This window comes from Polypterus senegalus, chromosome 8, assembly GCF_016835505.1.
Source record: "Polypterus senegalus isolate Bchr_013 chromosome 8, ASM1683550v1, whole genome shotgun sequence".
NCBI lineage: Eukaryota > Metazoa > Chordata > Cladistia > Polypteriformes > Polypteridae > Polypterus > Polypterus senegalus.
The window spans coordinates 35,399,515-35,425,059 of NC_053161.1; the positions used below are offsets into that span (position 1 = coordinate 35,399,515).

Below are 25,545 nucleotides of genomic sequence, written 5' to 3' on the forward strand. Positions count from 1 at the left end.
AGGGTTTATCAAGGCTAAGAGGTCACTCCGCAAAAGAAAAGACAACTGTGGTAAAGGTAGGCCATATTGTTTGGTTGATAAGTGGCATAACCAAAAGAGTTGTGTTACAGTGACACCTGTATGTTTGTCAGTGCTGGTGATAGTAAGTTCTTAAGTAAAGACTCCCATAGAATATTATGAGACATACAGAGGCTTCATTGTCTATTTAAGGATATCTACAGTATATATGAATGTGAGGGGGTTCTAAGTAGAATATTGCGGGTGACTGGTAGACATTGTCTACAGGATCCATGTGTGTATGATGTCTATCTGTATGTGTGATAATCTTAAGTTGTGACGGCAGATCAACCTAGTAACAGACCTGGGAAGTCCTTACAGAAACCCACGATAATATAATGTGACATTTTCTATTAAGCTGGTAATGTTTCTCTGCTTTTCTAGATGATATCTTACACATCTGCTCTTTTTCTAATTGTTAATTAAGTAGGGTTCATACTTTTTGATTTTAAGCCACATCTGACGATAGATTCTATGAGCATTTTCTATGCAATGTTCTGTTTCTTTGCATGTGATAAAAGTTTGTTTTTATACAGTATGTGCTTCAACCTAGAGGTGATAAAAATGGATTCATTTAAAGAGTTTTATTTATGTACCCTTTAATTAAAAATCAAAAGACAGCTATACCTTTTGTGTTAATTGGCTATATTTTCTTTGAATGAGGTTCTTCTTGCCATTTTTTTCTTTTCTCTATTCTTGGGAACAATCAGTGTTTATGACTCTTTCTATGACTGTTCACTGAAACAGAGGTGTGTGCGTTGTAATCTCCTGAAAAATAGGAGGAGTCCAACGAAAATAGTTAGGGCACCAACCAGACAATCTTAAACTCAACAGAAAGTAAGTACATGAAGGCACAAATAAAGATTTAGGCTACAATAGCCTCAAGTAAGCAAATTTCTCACCTTCTCTTACTTTGGTTACACAAGGATCCCCGTCCTGTACAAGGCTCAGGTCCAAATGAGACACCTCCTTTGAGGGCACATCCCGTTTATAGATTGGTGGGGTCTTCTCTGGGAGTTGTGAGTAGGGTCAGGTGTCCTCACTGGGCACCTTCTCAGAGCTGCAGATGGAAGAGAAGAAACAGTTAGCAAGAGCACCTACTCTCATTTAGGATTGATATCACTTACTCTCATTGAGCCAGGAAAGTTATCTCCAGGCATGATAGTATTTACTTAAGGTTGCAAGCTTTGTACTCTGGTTTTCTCCGCATTCTAACAAGATACAATTTGTTTGTACAGGCATCTCTAAATTAGTTCTGTATGAGCAGGGTTGTGGGTTTCAGCATGCCCTGCATTGGACTGGCATGCCATCTGTTGCAGGTTGTTGCCTTGTACTGTAATATGGATGGGATAGCCTCAGTCTGTAAATATAATCTGAACTATAGAAGGGAAAATAATACATGGGTTGAAAAGTGAAGTATTTTGAAATCAAGATGGGTACTTTAATGATAGTAGAGATCAATGGTTTAAAATGAAATGTTCAGTCTTTCTTCTCCAATTGTAGAAAAGATTTTATTTTGAAAATGATCCATTCCAACAGCATCTTTCTGTTTACATTAAAGAGTAAAATTAAATTTTTGTAAATAATTAAAAACATTTAGTTATTATTCTACAAATTTTTAGCAAAAACCAGAACTAGGTACATGGGATACAGTATATTACTTACAAAAAAGTTATTTGTACTTTCTAGGAAAGCATAGAAAATTAACAGATAAAAGCAAGAAGATATTATTAGATAGTGTTTGATCTGCTTCTATGGGTAATAACTTGCTTTTATCACAGTAATTCAAACAGCAGGGGAAATCTGTAAAAAGCTGTTAATTTTGGATCAGAGATTGGAATAAATATATTGAAAAATAAGGTCAGTATCACAGCAAAAGATGTCTCTTCATGTGCAAAGTGCCCTTACTTGGCATTGCTTACAAAGGAGATGAGATACAGTAGGCGAGCTGCAGTATCCTGTAGAATATTAAGGAACTCTTGAGCAAACCGGGGAGATTTGAGGCATCTCACTTAAGTCGGAAAAACGGGATCATCACAAGCTAAAATGTTATGTAAAGCACACTGTAAACATTTAAAAATATGATTTTGACAGGAAAGGGTAATAAGTGACTGGGAGTGGATAAGTGAAGACTTCTTAAGCCTGAATATTGTTGTCCTTTATTTGGTTCCTAACCTGTGTCAGACAACATCTATATGCTTATAGTCTATATCAGACATTTAATACTGTGTTGTGTAGGGTTTTGATAACCTATGACAAAAAATATGATAAGATTTTGTAGAAAGCTTTTATTAATATTTAAAAGGGAAAACTATCAATGGTATCGCTCAGTATTACAGTTTTATTTAATATGTACTGGTACATTTTCTTGGTCTAAATTGTGAATTTGGGTCTTACAGTAAAAGTTTCTTCACAATACAACTCCAAACTAACATTATATGATTATTTTATGCAATCCCAGCCTGCTTCTGTGTAGTCCAATCCTCTGAGCAATACGCACTTTTTTCATCTACCTCATTCCTGCTTATAAATCCAAATGTCTTGGCTATCTTTCACCACTTCCAGTTAACAGTATAGGACTGGCAAGGCTATTCTTTTGCTACTTATATTTGAGTGTTAAATTGGCTTTAGTAATAACCCACATTTTCTTTTGAGTTTCTGGTTTCAAGGATACTAGCAAATCTTTTTTGCATGAAATGTTGGCCTACTGTTTGATAAAGCAATTGAATATATTAGGCAAAATTATGCTTTGAACTGGCAAGGCTATTTCTTATATGGTAAGGTACATATTTGATAGACCAGACAACAAAATCTTAATTAGATTCCTGAACAATTTATTTACTAGATGACTGAACAATCTTACTATAACAAATAGACTTTTATCTTATATTAATTTAATTGGACTGATGACAGACAATTCAAAGGCTATATAAAAATATGTGATTAAGGGTAATTTTGGTTTCTGGTAAGACTTCACAGAAACTGGATGTACTTAGTAAGGATCCAGTATGTAAGAGGTATCACTGTCCAAGAAGAATGTTAAAAGGTTTATTTGTGCAAGGAAGGTTCAAGGCTAAGTGCCTAATAAGTTCCCAAAGAAGTACTTTCAACAAGTCATGTGCAAATAGATTACGTTGTGGCATCAGCAACACAAAAAGGTCAAAAGGCTGAACAATCCTAAAATAAATGAACATATAAACTTGGACTTTCAGGCTCAGGCATCACCCAGGAAGCCTGGCCCAAAATTCAAAAGACATGATTTGCCTAAAAAGGCAACATGAGGCTAATAATTCCAATCTCTTACCCAATACTCAAAAACAAAGACAAAAGCAAAAACCGACAAAAAAAGAAAAATGAAAGGAAGTCTTTAGACAAAGATTCAAAATACACTCCAGCTATTAATGACACCCCGAAGGACTTATCTCCTTAACCTGAGTATAAAGGCTTAGGCTTAGGGCCGGTTTATACTTCAAACTCAGAACGCGTACGCTTATGCATCATGGCTGCCACATGTTCCCAGTGTTCATTTGATGCATCCTCTGAGCACCTCTTCAGAAATGAACATGACGCATGCATGAGTTGGAGTATAGCAAAAAGTCGGGAGGCACAGTTTGATCAAGTCGGAACACAGAGTCTCTGTTTACTATCTACATGTGACAGAAAGCCACTTTACTGATCCTACAGGATCGATGTGCATGCTTCGATGTTTGATGAATGGTTCGATGTGGTGAAGCAAAATGTCGACATAAAGATGCATTCAAGGTGTTTCTATATTGAAGCGTTGCATATTCCCGATTGTAATGACACAATACATTTTAAAGGTCGCACATATCATCTTTTGTGCCGTCCTTTTTTTTGCACCTTCAAAACAGCATCAGAATGTACAGTAACGTATTTGAGAGACAAAGAAAAAAAGGTTAAGAACACAGTGTAAAACTCTATTTTGTGATTAAAGTGGACATTTCTTCTTAAATCTCGAAATGTCCACTTTAATCTCATAGTTTATTTTATCATTGAAATAGAACTTCGTAAACATCATCTTAAAACCAACACAGTTGTTAATTGCTACGTGCTGCTGGGGCTTCATCCTGCATTGACAGCAGCGGCAAGCAGTAATCACCACACAGAACACATTAAATACATGATATTCTAGCTCTCTGCACATTTAGAATCCTTAGATTTATACTTGATATCACTTTCATAATGAAATGCATTAAAGTATGAATATTACATTTTACAGATAAATAGTTTACTTCATTTAAATAATAAATAGTGTTATTAATTACACATGGCGGGGCAGCATGGTGGCAGAGCGGTAGCACTGCTGTCTCACAGGGAGTCACATCCCTGGTGTTCCCTGCCTGGAGTTTGCATGTTTTCCTGGTGGGTTTCCACAGTGTACTCCAGTTTACTTCCAAATATATGAAGGTTTGGGGAATTGTGTGACTCTAAAATGATGCTACTGTAAATGAGGGCTTGCATTCACCTTGCGATGAGCTGATGACCCATCCAGGGATTGTTTCTGCCTAATGTCTAATGCTTGTTGGAACTGGAGTTACCCTGGATTGATGGATTTAATCATTAAACATCCATCCTTTTGAGAAATATTGTGGCAAGGTGTCTTCAGAATTGAATGGGTGTTTCAGGCAATTCACAACACAGCAAAGTTGAAACTGTTCTCACCGTGATGATATCTTACACTGCCACCTGGTGGAATCTTCCAGATTTACATAAAGTATGCACGCAAGTATGAACAGTAAAACACTTGCGTAGCAGGAGCGTCCACTGTATATACATGTATAAACATGGCCTTAGTGTGATTCCCTCAGTAGTGATGACGTGATGGCCCTGCCTCTTGGGAGTACACCCACAAGACAAAAGTAATGTACTTATGAAGCACATTAACTTCTAAATAATAATACAAAATTTACATAATAACAAAAACACATGAAAAATAATAATTCAGAAACAACAGAAATAATGAAAGAGAGAGAGAAAAAAGTATATGCCAGGGAACAAACTCTGACAGAAAATAACAGATCATTGCCAGGTCTGGGTGTGACAAACATCGTCTTATGTTGTGTTCATGTGTTATCAGAATTTTCAGAGCTCCGAGTCGTGATGTTTCACCTTCCCTTTTCAGTGCAAGTTTCTGGTCAGATTATTTGGAGAAAAGCAAGCTTAATGTTGGTTTGTTACAAAAAAATATATAAAAAAATAAATAAATGAAGAAACAAAGAGCAAACTAATCATATTAAATGTGTATCACTTCATCCCAAAAGTAATTCAATTACAAAGATGACATTTCTGGCTGACCGGGTTATAATTTTTAGTCTATACAACTGACAGAGGTGAAAGGTCTGCATTACATCACAACTCAGGAGAATTGGGGTAGCTTTGTTATCTTCAGATTGTTCAACTTAGAGCTCTGTGTTCATGTGGAATTGATAGTTCTGAAACTCATGTTTACTATCTGTCTGACAGCACATAAACACAGCACAAATAACATGAATTGTGCTACCTTTCGATACTTTTAGATGCAATAAAGTTATTGCATTAGTCAATATCTTTGAAGATCCAAATATGCTTTCTTGCCAATTTGACTATTTATGTTTGTCTTTCTCATTTCCTTTGTATTTGTATCGTTACGCAAAGGAAGATATCACTATGCATTTTCATGGGACACCTAAGTTATTAGCTAAAAAAAGAGCTTGACAGACCTATTGGTGTTCTCTTTTAACTGTTTAAATCATTAGGTGCATTAACATGATATGTTGTCAGCCCTGAGCATCTCTGCCACCTGGCTGTATGTGCTTGCAGTTTGTCAGCTGTAGGGAATCTTAGTTTTTGATCCTCCAGATTTTGTATACTAAAATATGTCTTTGCAGTGTGTGTAGTCATATTAAAAACATTTTAGGGAATTAGTAATATTACCTCTTTGGTATTTCTGTGTTCATTTTGACTTCAAGCTTTCCACTTTATTCAAAAGTGTGGTCTTGATTACCATTGTTTACATAGCACCAGACGCTAATGCAAACTCGGCTCTTGAACTTTTACACTGCAATATTAGCAGTCAGCTGACCATTCACCCTGATGCTGTGTGTATCGTTGCTGGGGACTTCAAATTCCATCAGCACGTCAAGTGTGCCACCAGAGGAGCTAACACATTGGATAAAGTCTATACAAACATTAAACAGGGCTACACCGCTACCTCACCTGGGACAATCTGACTACACGCCACTGTTTTTAATCCCAGCATACATTCCATTTAGGAAAACTGCTCCTATCAGCACAAGGACAGTTAAAATTTGGCCAGATGGAGCCTCTCAGCAGCTGCAGGACTGTTTCAGTGGGACCAGCTGGGACATCTTTGAACACCCACACCTTGAAGTGTTTGGTGACAGCGTACTGTAATATATTAAGAACTGCACCAACATTGTCACAGTGGATAAACATATCCGAGTATACCCCAATCAGAAGCCCTGAATGACCAGGGAAGTCCAGAGGCTGTTGAAAGGGAAGAACACTGCCTTCAGGTCTGGTGACAAGGGTCTCTACAGCACAGCCTGTGCCAAACTAAAGAGGGGCATCCAAGAGGCCAAGTCAGACTATAAAAGGAAGATTGAGGAAAACCTGGATAGCAACAACAGCAGGCAAGTGTGGATGGGTGTCCAGCATATGACCAACTACAGGACCAGTCCCGGAGCTGTGGGAGGTGATTTATTGCTGGCTGAGGAACTGAACCTCTACTTTGCCTGGTTTGAAGTGGATCCACCAGAAACAGCCAGACCCCATCCAGATACCAACAACAGCACCATCTTCACAGTGGGGGAGCACGAGGTGAGACGTACGCTGCAGGCTGTCAACCCACAAAAGGCAGCTGGACCAGACTGTGCAGACCAACTGGCTGGGGTCTTCACCAGGATATTCAACCAGTCTCTGTCTCAGTTCACTGTGCCATCCTGCCTGAAATCCTCTGTCATAGTGCCTGTGGCCAAGAAACAGTCCGTCACCAGTCTTAATGACTACAGGCCAGTTGCACTGACCCCTGTGGTTATGAAGTGCTTCGAGGAGCTCATCAGGAACCACATCATGCCATTCATGACTCCCATGCTTCATCTGCACCTGTTTGCCTACAGAACAAAAAGGTCTATGGAGGACGCCATGGCCACTGTTCTCCATGTTGTTCTGTCCCCTCTGGAGCAGCAGGGGAGCTACGCACGGCTGCTCTTCATAGACTGGTGAACAAATTGTCAGACATAGGACTTCTACACTCCACCTGCCTTTGGATCAAGGACTTCCTGAGTAATCACACTCAGAAGGTTAGAGTGGGCCCTACTTCTCCACACCCATCAGCTTCAGCACCGGCTCCCCACAGGGCTGTGTGCTGAGCCCCCTGCTCTATACCCTCTACACTCATGATTGCATTCCTGCCCACTACAGTAACACCATTGTTAAGTTCATTGATGATACCATGGTAGTAGGTCTCATCTCTGGGGGGATGAGTCCACTTACAGGGATGAAGTGGAGCGGCTGACAACGTTGAGTAGGAATAACAATAATAACAGAAATACATAATTCCTGTTGTCTCAGGAATGTCAAGAAAATTCTTCAGGACCCATCACACCCAGGACATGCATTGTTTGAATGCCTGCCTTCAGGCAGACGTTTCAGATCCAACAAGACTTAGACAAATAGACTGAGAAATAGTTTCTATCCTTCAGCCATCGCCATGCTGAATGCTGCTAAGTGGTCAATCTGACCGAGTGCACCTTCATTCTAAGTTAACATTATGATAAGGGACAAGTGCAATATAATGTATGTACGTATGTATCAGTGAAAAAACATTGTTCTGCTGTTATGGGCAATTTTGGATACTTATTTTATTCCCTTATTTTAGTTGTAACTTGAGTAATTGTGTTTTGTTTTTGTTTTTATTTTATTTTTTTCTGCACTGGAAAATTGCACCTAAAAATTTTGTTGTACAATGTCTCATTGCTACAATGACAATAAAGATTTTGATTGATTTGATTTGATTGGTTTTATGGACTATGATGTTCCCTTTCACCTTTCAGTCTTGCTCATCTCATGATCTTCCTTTACTATTCATACAGAACAGTCAGTATAAACAGAAACGATAATTTCTGTGTTTTTTTTCCTAGAGCTTTACATTTTGTAGACAGGAGAAACTCGTGAAAAAAAGAAGAAATACATTTTAAAAATTTACAGAAAACAAAAAAAAAACAATTGTTTTGAAAGGATAAGAAAGAAATAGGAAGAAGTTTAAGGTTAAGGATTGAAGAGGGGTCTTCATATCAAAAATGAAGAAAGTTTGTTTAAGGGGAAAAGTATATAGTGGTTACAGGTACTTCATTTGTCATTAGGTGCACCAGTTTGAGCTTTCGTGTTTGTTAATTACCTTTTTCTTTATTTTCCTTCAGCTAGCCAATTCATAATTGGAACAGTTGCTCTGCTGTTTCTGTCCAGCCTGGCATCTTTCGCAAGGCTGGGACCGTCTTTTTTCTGTTCAACTGGTTCATCTACAGATGGTGATCACTGTCTTGCTCTCACTTTAGCTGTCAAGAATTCCAAGCCTCAGTGCAGCTAAGCACCTTATTGATTATTAACGTTGCCATCCTAGAGCAGCTAGTTCATAATTAAACTACAAACATTTATTATAGTTTTAGACTGTAGACTTTCTTTCTCAATCCCTTGCAGAACATCCACAGGAAATCCCATAGGGCTCCGGCACCACTGATGACATCACTTCCACTACTGGCGCCACTGATGACCTCACTTCCATTCTTGGCATATAAAGCCGCCATCTTTAACAACCTAATTCAGTTATGTTTTGGACTCTGACCTGTGAACAACTCTCAAGCATTAACTTTTGCAGCCAGGGCATATTATACGGGTGGCTGTCCCAAACCTTGGTTGTTTTTGTGACAATATATATAGATAGATAATTTTGGCCAATAACTATACCCCTCATAAATAAGAAATTCAACTGGAAAAAATGCATACATTTTTATTATCATTTTCTTGTCCAGCTGCATAGTAAGCACTTTTCTGATTGGAAGAGTGTGTAAAACTGAAATAATTACTACTTTAAATAAAAAATGAAAAATGACATTCATTCATTGTTAATAAAGAGAAAAACAAAACCACATATATTGCGATTTTATATATACATAAATTTAAATTGTAAAGTAACAATAACAGGGTTGGTGTATTTTATTAATATGTTTAATAGGACCTACTGCTCTCCAAAGTTTATTATTACAGATCATTAATTAATGTTCACTACAATATACAATTTGAGACTGTTTCTTTAACATTCAGTAATCTTCCACATCATGAGATATTTTGAATTTACTTTAACACTGCTTATTAAAAACTGAAGCATTCATAGTCCCGTCATTGCAATAGAAAGGGTGTTGTTTCAAACATTCCTGTATAGTTCTCTGCAATTGCTTTTAAAAAATTGGAGAAACCTCAGCACTGTACAAAGTCAGTTATAAAGAGCCAGTTACACACACCAAGATATACAATGACTCTAATAAACAATAAAAAGATAGGCCTAATTGATGAAGTTGTCAAATTGTTCAGAATACAGTATTCTAAATAACCTATGCCATATATGCTACTTTATACTAACTTTGTAAATCAATTTTAATATACACATACTGTCCCTTGTCTCATCCTTCATTAGTTTTACTTGAAAGTGTGCAAGTGTTACAATTTTGCTCTCCAAGCTTCACTTTTATCTTTTTATCTTCAGTTAACTTGTTTGTTCATGCTGCTTTAATTGCTCCCTAAAGGAAATAATAACACAAGATAGTCAGTCTTTTGCTTAGAGAACAGTTGCCATGGGATCTTTCAGGCATTGCCAACATCTACAATAGACTGCAGTGCCCCTCTACGCATGTGACTAAGTTCATTGAGGTAATGAGCCTTGAAAGACAAGGCATCAATAAAAGAACTAAAGGAACCATTTTCTTCTTTATTGTGAAAATGTACCTTTCTTTTTTTGCTGCAATATCACATATTGGTTTAAATATAGTAGGTAATTATTTTCATGAGAATTAACCTTTTCAAAAAATTGCCTATAGAACTAAATTATGTGAAATAACTAAAGAATCACAAGTCTTGGATGAAGTGGGCAGTAGATTTACAGAGCAGAATAAGGATGTGACAGCTAGGCATACTGTAGCTTAAATTTTTCAATTAAACCAATTTAAACCAAACAGCGGCTGATTAATTTTCATTCATGTTCAAGCACCTCAACTGCCATAGATTTTGAGGCCACCAATGGGTAGGTTTGTGTGGAAATCAGTAATAGGTACATTTTAAACTGACTTGATGGCTACCTCTGATTGTTACAAAGGCCACTGCTTCTGTGTTTACTACTCTGCTGCAGGTAAGTACTGGTTTCTCACATAAAGGGACCAAATAGTATTCTTACTTTATTTGAGCTACCCTGTTTCAGTTACTAGGGTTTTCCAGAACTAAACTGCTTAAAAACTTGAAAAAATAATTGATGTTCAAAATTCCTATCACTATTTCTCATGGTTGCAAAAGACAGAGTAGAGTACTATTTTGTAAGACAAAAATAACAGCTTCAAAGTAACCACTTTGTGATCTGTAAATAACAGGTAACTTTGTATGGTGTGTAGCAGGTATGAACAGAATGCTGAACAGCTTCATAGTGCATTGATTAGGAATGAAGTGATAACAAAGTGAAGTAACCCTTGCCAAATCAAACATATGACATAATCTACTCTCTCTATATAAAATCCTAAGCCTAAAAGTGCAACGATATTGTGCAACAATTTTATGTGATTTTTTTATGTCACATTTTTTGTCACACTTTAAATCTGGCTTATTTTAAAACCTACATATACATTATATGTGTGGTATCATTCTTTTCAGAATTTATTTAACTTTAATGTGATGTTGTTAGATTTACAGATTCTTATTCCATTTTTAAATTATAAACTAAAAAAATATCAAGAACTCACATCCCGCGAGACAAGATTTTGTGACAAGAGATTTAACCACGCCCAAAGCCGGAAATAAAACACAAAGAGTAGGACAGCTGCTGTATAGGCTTTAAAATGTTTGAAGTGCCGCGCAAGATGCAAATCATGCAGCACAGCGGCAGCAGCAGCAGCAAGCCAGCGGCTGATCAAGCAAAGAGGAGGTTAAAAAAAACTGTATTTGTTTCCCATTGTATCACTGTTTAAGAGGGAGTTTCAGAGGAGCGACCGCATCCCTTTGGGGTGTGTTCAGCCCCCCTCTCACAATGCGAATGGCACAGACATGAAGGGGGGTTAGCGAGCAAAGCGAGCAGTGGGTGAACCCCCTAGTATGGCTATAATATACAAAGCAATTTTCTGCCAAAAGTCTCTAAATAACAATTTATCATCTTAGGACCTATTGTAAATCATTGAGGACTTATTGAAAATCATAAAACAGTAATTTCAGACCAGCGCAGTCAAGTCATATTTCACTTCTTGAAAAACTTCTGTTCCAAAATAATGTTGAAAAATATTTACGGTGCCATGGAAGCATAATCCAAACCAAATTCAGTAATATCCCAATTGCGTGTCACAAACGCCTAGGTGCTATTCAGCTTTTCCACTTCTGTTATTCCCTGCTTTTTTTTACATTTTTTGCAGTTTCTTAGCAATTTTGTTAGTTTGGGCTAAGGTTCTAAGAAATTAGTCTATTCCTTAGATTTATTTAATGAAAAGATAAAAAAATGAAGACTTAATTCCCCAGAAGAACCTTTGATAAATTAAAACAATTTTCTGATGTGTTTGTGGCACACACGAGTATATAATGATTAGAAAAGTGAAAACAACAAAAATGTTCACAACAAAACATTCTGTACGGCCACTTGCAAGGAAGAATTGCAACATAAAAGTATTTGAGTTACAGCTAAGACAAAACTAAAGTGCTTTTGATCAATACACACAAGTATTGCCCAGTGAGTCCATTTATGTTAAAATTCATGCACTGCTTTTTAATTATTATTATTGTAATATATTAGTATTCATTTCATATAAATAATGTTTGAAATTAAAGAAAAAAATTTAACAAACAAATATTGGTCATGTGTCCATTTATGTACATTTTTAAGATTTACATAATACTGTGACAATGACATGATAAAGAACAAAGTACTTTTGAGTTCAACTTAAATTGATCTGAGCCACTGTGTAAATTAATGAATACCTGTAATCTGACATAACTACATATATTGGGACAAAAAGTCCAGATCTGCATGGTACAATAAACAGATGAATCCCCACTCAACTCTATCAAAAGCTTGTTTTGTTCATTCAATGACAACAGGATTTGTGGAAGCTCAGATACTCTGAGGTATATGTACGTTCCTATAAACAATGAGAATTTACTATTGGATGTCTGCCTTTAATGAAATGAAAGCTGCAGGAAGGAATAGCAATGGAAACTTGCAAATTATGGAAGGACCTTTGGCAGTAATTCTACATTGTTCAAGTATTAGTGCTTACTGGTGAGCTTATTTTCATTTTCACTCTGTATTGCTGTTAGGTAGGTGAATTCAGCTTTGTTTCACAATAGTTTTGGATATTCCATATAGAGCAAGTTTATGTTGCATTAACATTGATAAGTTCTGAAGTAACTCCGATATACAAATTTGACTTATATAAAATGTGCACGTGAGAATCTACAGGTGGAGCAATCGGTGTCGGCCGAGCATAAAAGGAACTGTGCTGAGCAGTGCACTACATTGAACAAGAAATTAATATAAAAATGAACAGCACACTGAAGAGAGCTCATGAAAATGGCGATTCCCCTGATGAGGTTTAACCAGGAGTTAATCCAGGACTAGAAATGAAAGAAAAGTTTCACTATATACTGTACAGCATATTGAAACGTCTTGTAATTAATGTTCAGAATATTTTCTATTTACTGTGTTTAGGAGAGGCTATGCTTATGACTGCATAGAGAGAAAGAAGGTGCATGCACAGGAGGGGAGGAGTCAAGAAGAAAGGAGTTGTGTGTGCATGTGTGTATGCATAGGGAAACAGAGAAAGGAAGCTTTGAGAGTGAACAGAGAAATTTAAAAGAGCAGAGTCCGAAAAGGGTTAAAGACAGTGTAGGGACATTTTGTTGTTTTAAAGGTGTGCCTAGCAACCCCAAACATTGGGCTGTGGAAGTTTTTTTGCTGTTTTGTTCAGTTCTTGTTTTCAATAAACTCAGCATTTTTGGTGCACCACGTTCCAAGGTCCTGTTTTTGCATCTCATCCTCCTTAGTCGCTACATATACTGTATATAGGGTGGTCCAGATCTAATTATGCATTTTTCAATATGCTATAACTCATTAAGTTTATTACATAGAAAATCACCCAACCATCGAGAAGTGTGCGAACTGACGACATGAAGAATCGTCTTCGCGCCAAGCTGGAATCGTCCCCGCATAAATCAAAGTCATCCAGATGATCCTGATCTGCATAATTAGATCTGGACAACCCTGTATATTATATATATATATATATATATACTCAGCAAAAAAGTACACAGGACTGTGTATTTCAACAATAATGTTTTAAAAATCTGTAAAAAAAAACAGGTTTCATTCATGAAATGTTCACTACCTAAATCGGTACTCGTGAATCTAAGATGTTTAACAGGCATTCCTGGTATTAAATTGTGGATTTGCCTGCGAATATTTAGCGGTAGCGTGTCTATGAACTTAATTTAACCTTTCCCAGTCCTGCAAAGTCAGTTCGCATGAGCCGCTCGGAGTACATGCATTGAAGCTTCTCAGCTGTGCTTGTGCTATCTCGTTTGATCTCATGATGTCCACGGCTTTATTTAATGTTAGCTCAGACCTGGCATACCAGCAATTTAAACTTCGTTACAGCAATTTTAACTCTGTTACAAAGTGATCAAAAGTCTCGTTTAAACCCTGCCTCTTCTCATTAAACTTGTATCTCATGAATATCGTATTCGTTGTGGGCATGACAAATGCCAGCAGTAGCTTGTCTATGAACTTAATTTAAACTTTAGGTTTACACCGTGCTTTGTTACCGAAGTAGCTGCACTCATGAATATGCTTGTATGCGTCACTCGCTTCATATTCTTTTGCTGCCTTCTGAATTGTGTAATGTGTTTTTTGAACAGGTTTTTGAACAGGTTTCATTCATCGATCACTCGTATTGCGTTCACAGTCAGTTCACGTGACCCGCTCTCTTTATTTAATGTTAGCTAAGACCTGACACTTAAAAGTTTCTCGCTACAGCAATTTTAACTCCGTTACAAAGTGATCCAAAGTCTCGTTTATACCTCGTGTCTTCTCATTAAACTTGTATCTCGTGAATATCTTATTTGTCGTAAGCATGACAAATGGCAGCGGGAGCGTGTCTATAAACTTAATTTAAACTTACGGTTTACACAGTGCTTTGTTTCCGCAGTAGCTGCACTTATGAATATGCTTGTATGCGTCACTCGCTTTATATTCTTTTACTGCCTTCTCAATTGTGTAATGCGTTTTTTGTTCAGCGCTCTTTGGAGCTCTTCCTTGTTCTCTGTATACTGCTTTCACAGTCAGTTCACGTGAGCCGCTACTCCTTCACCCGCGAATATTTACCTTATATGGGCAGGCACTCAATTACGTGGGAGGCGTGATGATGCGGGACGCAACTCCGAAACACAGCGCCCGAGTTGCAGGCTATGGCTATGGCCATATATATGGACGAAAGTAGGTTCCAGTTATGACTGTTACGTGTAGAATTTCGAAATGAAATCTGCCTAACTTTTGTAAGTAAGCTGTAAGGGATGAGCCTGCCAAATTTCAGCCTTGCACCTACACAGGAAGTTGTAGGATTAGCGATGAGTCAGTCAGTGAGTGATTGAGTCAGTGAGGGCTTTGCCTTTTATTAGTATAGACTAGCAAAATACCCACGCTTCACAGCGGAGAAGTAGTGTGTTAAAGAAGTAATGAAAAAGAAAAGGAAACATTTTGAAAATAACGTAACATGATCCATCCATCCATCCATTTTTCAACCCACTGAATCCGAACACAGGGTCACGGGGGTCTGCTGGAGCCAATCCCAGCCAACACAGGGCACAAGGCAGGAACAATCCCAAGCAGGGTTCCAACCCACTGCAGGACACACACAAACACACCCACAATACGGCCAATTTAGAATCGCCAATCCACCTAACCTGCATATCTTTGGACTGTGGGAGGAAACCCATGCAGACACGGGGAGAACTCCATGCAGGGAAGACCCGGGAAGCGAACATGGGTCTCCTAACTGCGAGGCAGCAGCGCCACCACTGCGCCACCGTGCCACCCACGTAACATGATTGTCAATGTAATTGTTTTGTCAGTGTTATGAATGTTGCTGTCCTATATATATATATATATATATATATATATATATATATATATATATATATATATATATATATATATATATATATATATATATACTAATAAAAGGCAAAGCCCTCACTCACTCACTCACTCACTGACTCATCACTAATTCTCCAACTTCCCGTAGGTAGAAGGCTGAAATTTGGCAGGCTTATTCCTTACAGCTTACTTACAAAAGTTGGGCAGGTTTCATTTCGAAATTCTACGCATAAGGGTCATAACTGGAAGCTATTTTTCCCCATATAATGTAATGGAGTCTTGAGTTGAGATGGCGTGGGGCGGAGTTTCGTGACATCATCACGCCTCCTACGTAAGTTCGTAGAGAACAAGGAAGAACTCCAAACAGCGATGAGCACAAAACGCCATTTCACAATTGAGAAGGCAGAAAAACATTATGAAGCAAATGATGCATACAAGCATATTCATAAGTACAGCTACTGCGGAAACAAAGCACGCGTGAACCGTAAGTTTATATTAAATTAAGTTCATAGACAGGCTGCCACTAGCGTTTGTAATTTGGTGCCTGCCCACATAAGGCCGTCCATCAGCGGCAATCCAATACAAACACTGCCGGTAAATGTTCACAGGTGAAGGACTGCGCTTATGCAGAGGAAGATGAGATGGTCAGGGTGGTGTTTGGCACAAACTCATTGAAACTGCGAGAGAAACTTTTAAGTGCGGGTCTTAGCTGACATTACGAGATGGCACCAGTACAGCTGGGAACCTTCGATGCAAGAACACCAAGCGGCTCACGTGAACTGGCGCAGTGCACAGACAAAAGCAACAGTTCCAAAGAGTGCTGAACAAAACCGAATTACACAATTGAGAAGGCAGCAAAAAAATATGAAGCGTCTTATACATACAATCATATTCATAAGTGCAGCTACTGCGGAAACAAAGCACACGGTGGAAAAAGTCAATGTTCCGCTAAAGGAAGACAGTGTAAAAAAAAACCTGTGCATGCAGTTTGTCACATCTCAGATAAAGAGGAAGACGAGCTGTTTATTGATGCAGTAAGGAACTAATCGATGAATGAAACCTCTTATCTTTACAACGATTGACAAACACGGAATGTAACTTGAACACATCCTACAAATACGAGCCTGATTGAAAGAAATAATGATAATCAAATCCTTGATGACAGCAACATTCAATAACACTCACAAAACAATTACTGTATATTGACAATCATGTTACGTTATTTTTAAAATGTTCCCTTTTCTTTTCATAACTTCTACTTCTCCACTGCGGTACGGGTATATATATATAAATGTATATATATACCCGATCTACAATACATACTTTAGCATAGACAAGCCACACGCTGTGGCAATTGTAGAGTCTTAAGCCTCTAACGCCGACATTCAGGTTGATTCGAGAGGGTGTACTGACTATGTAGCGCTACCGATTCATTTTACCTTAGATCTCCTTGGTTTGGGACGTATGAAAAATATTAGGTTAACGCAGAATCATGTTACGTTATTTTAAAATTTTCCCTTTCTTAGCACAAGCACAGCTGAGAAGCTTCGATGCATGTACTCCATAACGCGTTAAAAATAGCGCATTTAATCACACTTTCAATTCCAAGCAAACGGGAACTTTTGTCAATGCATGATTTCCTGGTACATCCATTACACTGATGCACACATCACAGCTACAAAAATGTTAGAGTCAGAATAAAGCGCGTTCCTACGACTGATCATTTCGACTACCCGAGCGAAGCCTTGATAAAAGCATGGTTTTGTGCACACTGAAAAGCAAGCAAAATTAGATGCATTACAGAAAGCGGACTTTGTGGCTCTTACTGGGGATCATTGGACTTCCGTGACCGTTAGTAATTCTAAATACATCTAATTACAAAATGTTCAATGATCACACTGTTTTAGCCTAATGTACAAAATAATTTTGGCTAATGTTACTCAGAGTTTAAAGAGTAAGCTGGTCAAATTTCCTTTTATGTTTCTGACTTATTTTTTTAAGAAGAAAACTGCACTTTATGTTGAAATTTTGGTTATTATTATTTAAAGACAATACTATTCTGAAAATGTACTTAAAGTACTTAAACTACCACTTTATTTTTAAGTCTGCCCAATTTTAACCAGGGATGATATTTTTGTTTCTGTTTTGAATTCAAATGCAGTTTAAAAGCTTTTTTTCAGAAATTAAAACAGCTTCAGTTTACAATATTCATGTCCATGTCTATTATTTGGTTCTGTCAGCCCACTAAAACCGTTTTAAATTAAAAAAAAACAAACATTTGCGATTTGGGGCAAATTTACGTGTGCGATTACATACGATTAATCAAGATTAATTCTTACACAGCCTCTAATTAATTGGATTAATTTTTTTTAATCGAGTCCCACCCCTAATATATATATGTAGATATATATGTAGATTTGTATTTTGTTGTGTATTGTTTCTGAAAAAAAAAGCTTTTAAACTGCTTTACCAAAACAGATGGCAAATAAAGTATCCATTATTCATAAAGCTTTAATTGGTGATCTGTTTTTCTGCGTTAACTTCATATTTTTTCATACTTCTCAAACCAAGGGGGTGCGAAATCGGGATCGTCCGTCACAGGGGGTGCAAGTGTAAAATGAATCGGGAAGCGCTGATATATAATCAAATCTCGGACATCAGCGCTACAGACAAAGCCTCTTGTGTTGCGCCACGCCGTGTGGTTCGACAGTATGTAGATCGGGGTATATATATATATACAGTGATCCCTCTCTATATTCCGCTTCGACTTTCGCGGCTTCACTCCATCATGGATTTTAAATGTAAGCATATCTAAATATATATCACGGATTTTTCACTGGTTCGCGGATTTCTGCGTACAATGGGTCTTTTAATTTATGGTACATGCTTCCTCAGTTTGTTTGCCCAGTTGATTTCATACAAGGGACGCTATTGGCGGATGGCTACCCAATCGGAGCATGTATTACGTATTAACTAGAACTCCTCAATGATATACGATATGCTTCCCGTGTGGTGCTTGATTATTTGCTTTTCTATGTCTCTCTCACTTTCTCTGCCTGACGGAGGGGGTGTGAGCACAGGAGCTGTTTGCACAGAGGCTGTTTGCCTAGAGGATACGGACGCTCCTCTAAAAAATGCCGCTTTATCGCGGTGCTTCAGCATACTTAAAAGCACAAAAGCACGTATTGATTTTTTGATTGTTTGCTTTTCTTAGCTCTCTCTCTCTCTTTCTCTCGCTCTGTCTGAAATTCTCTGCTCCTAACGCATGCACTTCTTTGAAGAGAAGATATATTTGCATTCTTTTAATTGTGAGAAACAACTGTCATCTCTGTCTTGTCATGGAGCACAGTTTAAACTTTTGACTAAAGGGTGTTATTTCATGTCTAGAGGGCTCTAATAATTTTAACAGTGTCGGAGAGTTTATAGGGGCTTAAAATATATAAAAATAACCATACAAACATATGGTTTCTACTTCGTGGATTTTCATCTATCGCAGGGGGTACTGGAACGCAACCTCCGCGATCGAGGAGGGATTACTGTATATATATAAGATAACTCCTGTAGCCACAATAAATGCCTTTATTGAATAGACAAACCAGGGGTGAGCAAGTTCCTTTCTACTGCAGCCATAGCTGCGACACACATAAAAAACATCAATAATAACTCATAAACTTGCAATATTATTTAGGAAAATCGCAACATTTTACTCACCAGAAATTCGGATTATTTGTAAACAAAATCCATCTTCCTCTCTTTCCTCAAAACCAGTTCAATTACTCTGTCATACGGATTATCCATGCGCTTTAGTTCCATCAAAAAGTCCCTTTCTATCGCCATCGTAGCTAATTCTGAAAGTCGAACCTGCCGTGTCGTATTTCTGGCATAAGTTTTAACTCGCTTTAGGGCTGAAAATGTCCACTCGACAGAAGCCATGTACACGGGAATGGTCACTGCCAAATATACCAATGTGAACAGCTTCCCCATGCTCTCATTCAGATTTTTCTGATGAAGGAAGTTAAGGAGATCAGTGGGAGATTTTCCTGCAAAATCATCCATGGCATACATTACAGTCAGTTCTGCTTTTAGCCGAGACAGATCAAAAAACGCTCCATGGCTCTTGTGTTAAACTGGAGAAGTCTTCATGCGTGAAATTTTTCTTGTATTCCCAAAACTTCTGGGGCTTGAGGAGCGTGACAAACGTCAGGTTTTCGTGGTATTGAAATCTGGTCTGTGTCTGGCAAATAATATTGTCCAGAATCCTGCCATGGAGTTGTAAGTAAGCTGTAAGGAATGAGCCTGTAAGGAATGAGAATGAGTGAGTGAGTGAGTGAGTGAGTCAGTCAGTCAGTCAGTCAGTGAGGGCTTTGCCTTTTATTAGTATATATACAGTATATATATGTATATACATATATATACAGGTATATACACACAAAGTTTTGAATGTTATTTAATAAATAATTGGTAACATGATTGTTTATAACCACTGAATTTTTAAAAGACATAAATTGAGTAAGCTTGCTCCTTTGGACTGATAATAACAGAATGAATTCAATGCAACATGCTGGAAGATTTCTTATCTTTCGTAAGTATAAAAATATAACCATAAAAAGCAAAATCTATAAATAAAGCTGAACATCAAGCAAAAACTACTGGCCAGAATTCACTCAGGTCTAGTGCTAATAGAATATATGTTATATGGCACATTGACACCTATCTCCATGTCATAAAATGCTAAACTTTGACCTATCAACCTACCACCTAAAATGTAAGGTTAGTTCATTTGCTTTAGATGCAGTTGATCTGGATTTGAGTCCTACCTTTCACATATACAGTAACTTTTCCATTAGTTAAAGACTTCCTTCAATATTTTGTCGTGGTCCTGATGGAACCATATTTTCTGTGGAGTAATTAAATTAATTTTGGAATTGCAACCATAATCTGTCACCATTACACTAGCATTATATATTTTTGTATCTTTAAGCAGCCCCAGTCCCAAAGTTGCAACAAAAACCATAACAAATTAGCATCATTGATTGTATTTCATCTAAACGCAATCAGTTTTTCACACTTTTAATTTACAGCAAAGTTTTCAAATAATACAGTGCCAGGGCAACACTTAATAACACATTTATATAAAAGAAAGATTTATTGGAGCATGATGGTGTTAGTTTGCATATTGTTGAATCAAAGGTTCATCGCTTTGGACAGAAAGGCATGTGCTATCAGTATGCACAGTTAAGCATCCCTTCTTTATTTTAAAAATTCTCATTGACTAATTTTATAAGTGCATGATTAAGTAGCACTGCATGTGTAGTGATTTTCTATCAGTGTTAAAATAATATTAAAATAAGGAAGGTATGGTGGAACAGTGGGTCGCATTGCTGGCACAAAAATTCAGAGTCCTGGGTTCAAAGCCCATGCGCACATGTTGTTTGTGTGGAGTTTGCACATTTTCTCTATGTCAGAGGTTGTTAAACCTCTTAATCATAAATAAAATACGGTACCATACCATAGAGGATTATTGCCATAATGACAGCAGATCCATTCATAGGCAAATAATGTGGACCACTGGGGCGAGTACAGCCACCCTACCTCTGACACAGACAGACAGGACACAAATTGCGACACAGCACACCTTTATTTACAGGTGGTAAGTGCTTTCTTCGCACCCCACAAGAGCACAATGACCGCAAGACAAAGCACAGTCTTTTCCCTCTCTCCTCAAGCTTCATTCACTTACATCTGACTCTGCCTTTCCGAATGGAGTTTGGCAGGTCCTTTTATTCAGCTCCTGGGAGTGCTCCAGGTGGCTCATCAGTATTACCTGGAAACACTCTCAGGCATGGTGGAAGTCCACTATAGGGCTCTGCCTCCACTGAACCCAAAAGGGCTGTACCAATGTCCCAGCATGCCCTGCAGATGCTGTCTCCCCCAGTCCTTCCATCCAGCTGGCGTCCCAACCGGGTAACGGCTGAGGTCACCCGTCAGACTCTATAATAAAAAACAGTGAACATTTTTATTTCCTTTTAAGCATATGTCTCATATTGATTTTAACAAAAGAGAAAAGTAGAGAGCAAATATATTTAAAAAAAAACAATAATTATCATTCCTGCAGTTTGTCACTGCCTGTAAATGCTTAATGCAAGATTTAGTAAGGCAGAGTGAAAAAAAATGATGACATGTGTGATGCAAAGATATTACAATTTTTTAAAGGATAGTGAATCACTTAACTCATGGTGACAGGAATGAAGTAATTAAAAAATAATTAATCGATAGAATTTATTTACCTTAAAAAGTAACACTTTCTAATGAGCTCCACAGTTAACAAAACAGTCTTCTAAAAGTGTTTGCAAATTGTTTAGCATATTTCTACAGGCATTTAACAAGTAGCTAAACTGAATGCAAAAGCTCAGTCTCATAATTCTATTATTCCCAGTATATGTGATATATCTATTTTATATGTGTGATAAGGTAATTCTTGATAAAGAATTTGGTGAACAGTCCAGCTTGAATGTTTGAATGCTGCCAAATGATACTGTGCTAAATGCTGAGGCCTCCACTCTTCACCATTCTGATATTTTCTGGTGTTCGTACAGTTTTCATGGTCCAAAAAACATGCCCTTCACACTAGTATCGAGCCATTTTAAAACTGAGTTACGAGAAGGAATGCTTCCTTACTGAAGCATGTTAAACTTGTAAGTCAATGTTATTGCAGCCATAAAGTTGAACACACAATGAGGCACCAACCAATTGTCTATGGCCACTGAAACTCCATTTAGCATACAACACTGCAACGGTAGTATGTATACCTACATACTATTCACCCCCAGGTCCAAAACAACACCCTGAAAATCTTCTCATGCTTGTGCTGCACCTTTTATTTTCATTTCGACAACTTCAAACTAATGCTGTGGTCCCCCTTTCTTATATGTCTTTGCTTGTCAGTCATTTCAGTTTGATTGCTGCACAGTTAGTTAAAGTGGAGGTAAGGTTTTGGGAATTTTTTATTATACTTCTTACCATAGAAATGAAAGCTGTGATATGTCAACATTATAGGATACATCTCAGATCACATACTACCACACTAAACAGTAAGCTAAATAGAGGGCAGGATGTCACACCTCACATAATTCAAGCTTAGACAAACTTGGTTAATTTTATTAAACAATCATGTGGTGACCCATCATAAACATGTTCGTGACCCATTGTTTAAGAAACACTCCTCTGTGTGTGTGAGTTTTTCTCCCGCAGTCACCAAAGATGTTTTGGTTAAGTGACGATATTTAACTGACCCTGTGTGGTATGTGCATTAGTAGTTCCCTGAAATGGATTGGCATCCTAACCAGAGCTGTTTCCTAACCTGTGTTGATTTCTGCGGGGATAGGCTGTGGTCCCCAGATCGAGCCTAAACAGGATTTGTTTGTGAAGACATATATGTACGTTATATATATGTAATAACATTAGCAGAAACTGCAATACTAGTATTCGGGTAATGATATTATGCAATAATGAATTTAAACTCAGTAAAGTAAGTTACTCCTCTTCCACCCTGTGACAGTACTATATATTGTTATTGCTCTGTTTTGTAATTTTATGTTCGCAACAAAGCAACAAATACATTTCATTGTATTGTAAAATATATTTACAATAAATTACACTGAATTGGAAAAATGCACAAAAGCTTCCTTTTAAAGGTGTGAATAGTTTAGTCATAAATTTGCTTTGTGGTTGAATATTTAAAAAATCTTATAAAAGTTCAGTAGCCAATACACATTTATCTATATCTATTTTGTTGTCTGTTAATATGTATATACAGTACATTTGTTCTGGCATCACATAAGTTTAGTTGTAGAGATTTTTCATGAAAATTGAATAGGTTATATGGTGTGTTAGAGAGGTGGCTTGGGGCTGAGGCAGCAAGAGTTTCATGAAATATTACAGTTTCAGCTATCATTTTATTACACTTTATTACACTTATGACATATTATTGCTTCTGGACTACTTGTGCATATACAGCAAGCACTAGAAGTCCCAATTAACTTTTTGTGTAATTTAAGTCTTCCAAAATTAAGTAATACAATTAATTAAGTAAAATTAATTAAAATTAAGTAATTGGTAGTGAAAGCTGTGCACTAGAATGTGTTCAAGGCCGTGACTTTAAGAGAGTGTGATAATGGAGAGTCTTTATTTATACCATAGAGTCCTCTCAGAACTGTAATGTACTTAGGCATTGGTCTGCTATAGATTGTGACAAAGCTCTCTCTTTCCTAATAGTTTAAGCTTTTTTGTGTTATTATTGATCGAGTTTATTTCTTGTTCACTTGCTAAATAGGACTCCACTGTCTTTTCTATATGTTCTTCTACCTTACAACAATTAAATAAATTTCTTAACTCCTCCAAGCTATCCCATAATAGACCTTGCTTTCCATCAGCTTCATGCTTATTTGCAGGTACTCGATCTGTAGGTATGGTAGTCTCTTCTGTCTCTTTTTGATCCATGATAGATGTTCCAATTATTATTTCTTGGGACTTATTAAATGTCATGGATTCTGTCATGATTTCATAAGAATCATTTTTCATTTATGGCACCAGTTGATCGTCAATTGTAAAATGATGCATATTCAAGCTAGAATTATTCAGCTAAGCTTTAGTTTCACTAGAGTGCTTCATGGAATACCCCTGGTTGACTCTGGACTATTTTTGGTGGCTGGCCTTAAGAGTAAATAACATTGGATTCTATTCCTTACCTTCCTCTGTCTCAGTGTTGCAGCATCATTTCTGCAGTGGTCAAGAGATTTTCAAAAGTGGCTAATTTTGTGTTATGTTATAGTCTATATTAACAAGTAAAAATATAAAAAGTGTACTTTTTTAATTTGATCCTCATATGTTTCCCAGAGCATATACACAGATATCTATAAACATGTTTCATACCTTTCTGTTGACATGAATTTGACAGATTGTTCTTCACATAGTAATAACGGGACAAGATGCCAATTGTAAGTTATATTATTGAATCTGAAGTATGGTCATTACAAGACATAAGAGACCAATAAATTATTATCAATAAAAGAGTTTTGGATCCACTGATAAAAAAAAGGAAAATTATCTCAAATACTAATGGAGAAAGTTACAAGTGTCTGACTTTTTTAAGGCAAAACGTTTAAAGCACAATTAAAATCTCCTGCTATTATAATCTTATGAGAACTAAGATACAAAATCGGTGCCATAACTTTTGTCCTAACATTTTTATCATTCACATTTGGGGCTTTCATATTACCTAGAATTAATTAAATTTCATTCCATTTCTACACCCCCTTTATGATACGATATTGTCTCAAAGGCTACAAAGGGGATTGCTTTGCAAATTAAAATTACTCATCTGGTCTTCTTAATATGGTTAGAGCAAAAGGCTTTTCTCACCCAGCCCCTTTTTAGTCCAAATTAATTATATAAAGCTGAAGAAAGAGATTGTGTGAGGAAAAATTAACAGGAATATTTAGAAAACCAGAGGAACACCACCTTTTTTGTTTAATTCCCTTTATAATTTTAATTTGCAATTCTGTTAACAAAAACACAATATTATTAGTTTAAGTCTTTTGCAATAATTTACTATAATGATTTGTATCTTGTTAAACAAATTAAATAAAAACTGCAGCAATCCAGTACTGCTCAATTTCAAACCCGCAGCTGGGATTCTCTCTGGTTTTGTGACTAATTGCAGTTGAGTATCTCATTAGTTTCCATCCACCTTCACTTGGATATTTTCATCTAAATGCAGTTCTTAAATTAAAAAAAATATTAATTTGTCAGGAGGATTAGGTTAAATATAATCATTAAGTAGACCAACATTTAATATATTAACATGTCCTTGGTTTTATTTTATCTGCCTGTTGAACTAAGCACAAGTTCAGCTGAACTATAGCTTTGTTCCATACATTTGTTCCTGCAGCGGAACACATTTTTGGAAATGGTTTCTAGAAAGTACCATACTAATAATAGTAAACAACTTAATATGCAGCTGCCAACTAACTTGTGATGTTTGCTGCAATTGACCGTTAATATTGAAACATTTATTA

The 25,545-nt window shown here is 37.0% G+C and overlaps 1 long non-coding RNA gene across 4 annotated transcripts in view; it reads right to left on the reverse strand.

The window, feature by feature from the left end:
* The window catches only part of LOC120533877, a 191,598-nt gene that overhangs the window by 33,194 nt on the left and 132,859 nt on the right, over nt 1-25,545 (reverse strand). For 3 of the 4 annotated variants that reach the window (XR_005634640.1, XR_005634641.1, XR_005634639.1), the window contains exons 4-6: nt 21,210-21,460; nt 960-1,117; nt 685-825 (exon numbers count right to left, since the gene is read on the reverse strand). This is a non-coding gene — a long non-coding RNA (uncharacterized LOC120533877). The remainder of the gene's footprint in view (nt 1-684; nt 826-959; nt 1,118-21,209; nt 21,461-25,545) is intronic. The other variant, XR_005634642.1, reaches the window with a different exon arrangement.